Source organism: Myotis davidii, unplaced genomic scaffold (genome assembly GCF_000327345.1).
Source record: "Myotis davidii unplaced genomic scaffold, ASM32734v1 scaffold46, whole genome shotgun sequence".
NCBI classification, from domain to species: Eukaryota; Metazoa; Chordata; class Mammalia; order Chiroptera; family Vespertilionidae; genus Myotis; species Myotis davidii.
The window spans coordinates 1,188,635-1,194,239 of NW_006383006.1; positions in this window are offsets into that span (position 1 = coordinate 1,188,635).

Genomic DNA, 5,605 nt, shown 5'->3' on the forward strand with positions numbered 1-5,605 from the left:
CGGGAAAGGGCATAGGCATACTCCAGTGAGCCCACTTTGAGTCTTTGTCTTGAGGGCTTTTTATTCTTTTCTTTCTTTCTTTCTGTAGGCAAAAAATCTTAGGGGATGGTTTCAGTAGGATATTTATCAGCTTCCCCAGTGCATTTTTAATACGCCGATGTATTAAAATGAGTGTACAGGGGAGTTTTGGATTATTCTTTGGGCTTTTACTTTTACTGTAGATCTGTCTGGCTTTAATGAGGTTTTTGTTATTTCTTCCCCAACCTCATCTGTCCTTGGGTTTAGCTGGCCCTGTTGGATCATTGTTCTCTATTTTCCCAGGCCAGGGTGATGTAAACTATGTATTTTCTGGTTAGGGAGGGAGGTATAAAACATTTGCTCCCAAGTGCCCTTGGTTAGGGAAGATAAGGTCTTGCAGTTCATACGCTGGCTACCAGCTGCTCAAACTGTTTGGCCTTGTTTAAGTTTCTTGTCTCAGTTTCCCTTTTCCACTTGCCCTGGAATTTTCCTAGTTGCTTTTTGTCCTGCTACATGTAGACATTATCTGGATGTGCAAAGGCATAGCAGGCTCAACACAGTATCACAATTGACTCTCTACCAAGACATCCTGGACTCTTCCCTCTTCCTCATCTCGTCTTGACCCTTCCATTGGCCTTTTGCATTGTTATTAAACAAGATTAATATTTTCAACAAAGAGAGCTCAACTGAGTGACTTAGTAAATTCCCTATTTTTAGATCTTGTGACACTGCTCTTGCATATGCTCTTTTGTCAAAGTTGTGGAGGAAAACAGAAGCAGCCCAGTCTCCACTACAGCTGCTATCAGCTTTCTAGCTGTCATCTACCACTTCTGCAACCCAGTGGCTTCTCTGTGATCTGCAGGAGGCCCACCATCTGTTCTCAGATGTCCAGATAACATGCCCACAACTTCAGGCTAGCATTCTTCCCAGGGAACACCAAGCCTCTTTGTAACTCCCTGTCTAGAGGAAATAGTTATGCATATTCAGATGGACCACTGTCATAAAAAGAGTAAACTTTTTAAATAAAAATATCTAATATTGACATTGTAGAGCAAGCCTCGTTCCTAGTAAAAAGTAAAGTATTCCTTTCAGGAATAGCCTTTAAAAAATAAAGATCATGGATCTGACCACAACAGTGTGTTAACTTGTAACTACATACGAATACTACCCAATAGTTAGGAGAATGCAAAAAGAAACCATCTAATTTTTTTTGGTCAACTCTTTGGGTGCATACATTCTTTTCAGAAATTAGAGTAATGTAAAAAAAAATACTCAGATTCCCATCACTTAGCTCACTAACCTAGTTTATTGCAGGAAAAGGACACAATACACCAACAATGTTAGAAGATACACATCACAGCCAAAGGCTGCCTCACAGCAAAGTCCCAACAGTCAACCGAAGCTCCATTTTGTTACCCTTTCAGCTCATCCAATTGGCCCAAATGTTATAGTCTGTGCAAGGCCCAGGATTTTTTGGAATTAATCAATCATCCTCAATCAGTCAGTTATATGATTTATGGTCATAGTAAGGTCACTTTAAGCTTGACTCAGTTTCTGAGATAATCAGTATAGTCTATCAGAACACTGTTCAGTTGTACTAGATCTAGGTCCCACCTGACCAGATTGTGACATGGGAGAGTATAATAATCTTTGAGGTGATACAGTAAATAAGTATTATAGACTATCACACATGAATGCAAATTGTTGTTACCTCTCCCTGATGACTGATAGTAAGAACAACACATTTTCAGTGGGATTTTGTGGGGTGAACTGGCTCGCTTCTCATTATTTGTCTTTGTAGGTAGCGGGTCTCTGCTTCCTATACTTTGAAAAATCGAGATCAGACATCACTCCTCCTGCTTGTCTTCCAAAAATTTCTAGACAGCTTTTATTTTCTCTTTTCACTTAGTCTTGTAGGTTTTTACCGTGTTATTCTGCTACTATCCCTTTAGGGCAGTTTCAGGGGAACATGAAGATAAATGTTTATGTTTAATCCACTTCAGTCTCTAGTAGTGTGGAAGTCTTTAGACAGTTAATTCTAAATAGCATGGTAAAGGAGGAAATTGAGAGAGTGCACCAAAAATCACTATGGGATTTTAGAGGAAGCTGGGGAACGCACATGTTTCTCTATTCAAACTCTCAGGATGTAAAAATCCTGAAGTAGATATAGAAATACCAAAGCTGGGAGCAGACCTGGGAGCACACAATTTAGGGGAACCCAAATTCTCAGTAATCCAGATAAATAAAACTTTAATGCAGTTAAACCTAATGAAAAAAAATCCATGATGAACAAAATATCAAACTTTAAAATAAAGACAGGATCAGTAGTACTGATGTTCCTTTTGCCTCAAACCCCAGTGGGCTGTGCGTACCCGAGCTGCACACCAGGAATCAAGGTGAAGTGAAAGTAACCAGCCCTTGTACTGTCTGCAGCCCAGATTCAAATCATCTGGCTTGTACAGAAAAATCTCTGGCCTGGAATTGGATTAAGATGATACCTGCTTGTTGGCACTACTCTGTACCTGATAAAAGCAATAAAAATTTATTCTTTGAAGAAAGAGAACATCCATCTAGGCTTCAAACGGTTTCTAAAAATAGAGTGTTCTATACAAAGTACCCACACAACCTGACTGACAGATGCAGGATGAGAAAAGACCCCTTCAGCAAAACAACGTTCAACAGAAACATATCCACGGGGACTCCAGATATCAGCTTGTCAGGCACAGACTATGAAGTGCCATCCCACAAAGAAACCTGATACCCCATTAGCAGTCACTCCCCATTTCTCTTTCAGGCCCTAGCCTAGGCCTACACTAATCTATTTTCTGTCTCAATAGATTTGTCTATTCTGAACATTTCACAGAAATGGAATCATACAATATGTGATCTTTTGTTAAGTGCTTCTTTCACTCAGCAAAATGTTTTCAAGTTTTGTTTATTTTATAATCTTATCAGGACTTCGTTCCTTTTTATGGCTGAACAAAATTCCATTGTATAGATATTCCACATTTTATTTGTGGGCTATTTGGGTTATTTCCAACTGATGTATGGACATGTGGGTTATTTCCAACATGTGGGTTATTTCCACTTTTTGGCAATTATGAATAATGCTGCTATGAACATCCAGGTGCAAGTTTTTGTGTGGACATTTGCTTTCATTTCTCTTGGGTAAGGAGTGGAATTGCTTGCTGGATCATATGGTAACTCCATAAATGACTTACAGATAAAAGGTTATGTTCAAAAATGTGAATAAAAATAAACCTACTAATATACCAAATCAGTGTAAGATCTGCATGATTCATTTGTAATCATTTGTACGATTGCCTTGTAGTTTTAAAAGACAATGGAAAAAAAAAACTAAGGGAAGTAGCTCATATGTGAAGCTAGACTAAAAAGATTCGACTCAGTCTAAAAGGAGGAAAGCTGAGGAAATTACAAAATCAAAATGATTGAACTGATCAAATCATGACCAATTAGTTAACTTCCAATTTATTTGAAAATTTTCAAAATACCTCGATTAGAGTACAATCTTGATTTTAAATAAGGTAGTTTAAAAACCTGATAACAGCCCAGCTGGTGTGGCTCTGGTTGAGTGTCAACCTATGAACCAGGAGGATACAGTTAGATTCCCAGTAAGGGCACTGCAGGCTCGACAGCCAGTGAGAGGTGTGCAGGAGGCAGCTGATCAATGATTCTCTCTCATTGATATTTCTCTCTCTCCCTCTCCCTTCCTCTCTGAAATCAATAAAAAAATATATATATATTTAAAAACCTGGTAACAAAGTAACATGGGAAGCATATACTCTGTTTTTATTTTTTTTAAATGGTGTATATGAATATTAATATCTATTATTGAGAACCTACCATATGTTAGGCATCATCTTAGGTACAAAGCATACTTTATCTCATTTGACTTTTCTAACAAACTTCAAGATAGGTTATTATTTTCCTTATTAAAAAAGAGACAAAGGTTAAGTGCTCATGTTCAAATCTTTGTTATTTTTAACAAAAATTTCCCTTAAATCACATAATTTCTCAGCTACCTCTCATTTCTCACCCCCCCTTAACCCCCATTTTCGGAGTGAAATTTCCTGAAAGCTTTGCTTATATTTCCCATCTCTACTTTCTTACCATCCACTCCAACCACTTATATCTGAAGTTTTTTCCCAACAACATTGTCAGAAACCGCTTCCTCTGAGTTCAACAAAGAGCTCAGAGTCCCAGTGACCACTTTCTAGACTTTCTATGTCTATGTTTAAACATACAAAGCACTTCAATGTGCATGAGAACTATCTAGAAGGCTTGCTAAAATGCAGACTCTTGATCCCTACAACCAGAGATTGATTTAGCGGGTGGTCTCAGAGGTACTGACATAGATCATACCACATTCTAATTTGTATTATAATATTTTAAAATATATTTTTATTGATTTCAGAGAGGAAGGAAAAGGAAGAGAGAGGTACAGAAACATCAATGATGAGAGGGAATCATAAACCAGCTGCCTTCTGCATACCCCACACTGGGAATCGAGCCTGCAACCCAGGCATGTGCCTTGACCGGGAATCAAACCGTGACCTCCTGGTTCATAGGTCAATGCTCAACTACTGAGGCATGCCAGCCGGGCTGTATTATATCTTTATGTGCAGCTTTTATCTCCTTTGAGCTTTCCTTGCCACCTCACACTTAGTAGGTACTCTAGAGATATGTAATAATTAATGAGAGAGAGAGAGAGAGATAAAAAAATTAGATTATGTAATAATGTCATGACAATTTTATTCTGACAATTAGCATTGCCAGCCGTAGAGTTTCATGAGGTGGACTTGCTATACTTTTTTGTAATAATTGCTGATAATTGTGTTTTGATCAGCACTTAAAAATGAATTAAACTGTCAACAATTATTCAAGAGCAGGGGCAGAGAGCCAGCCTCTAAGAAAAAAAAAACCTTAGATAAGCTCTTTTCTTCCAAACCTGTCTTTTCCCCTTGCTCCACAATACAAAGTTGGAGGGAAAGATAGGAAAAGAGTGATTAATTTAGCAGCTGGGTTAAAGAATGAGAAACAGTAGAGAAAGAAGTGGGGCGGGGGGTGGGAGGGAGACAAAAATCATTATCTACTGCACTCTCTCCATGCCAAAAAATTAATGCCCTAAGACCTGCTGACATGAAGAGGGATCAACTTGAAGTCTTATACATATCACAGCCCTAGAGCAGTTTTCACCTTTCCTTCTCTCACCAATACACACACATTCAGATTTGTTCTGTTCTCAAGCAGCAGCATTCTTGCTGGGGTTATCCTATCTAATAAAAGAGAAACATGGTAATTGGCAAACGACCGCTACCCTTCCCATTGGCTAATCAGGGTGATATGCAAATTAACTGCCAGCCAAGATGGCGACTGGCAGCCAGGCAGCTTGAAACTAACATGAGGCTTGCTTGCTTCAGTGAGGGAGGACTCCAACGTTCCCTGCCTGCTGCTGCCGGCCTCTGAGCTTGCATTTGAAACATTGTTACAAATATAGAAGCAAAACAAAACCCCAGAAACCTGCTTTCAGCCAGCCGGGATCTCAGAGCTGGAGTTGAAACAGTGT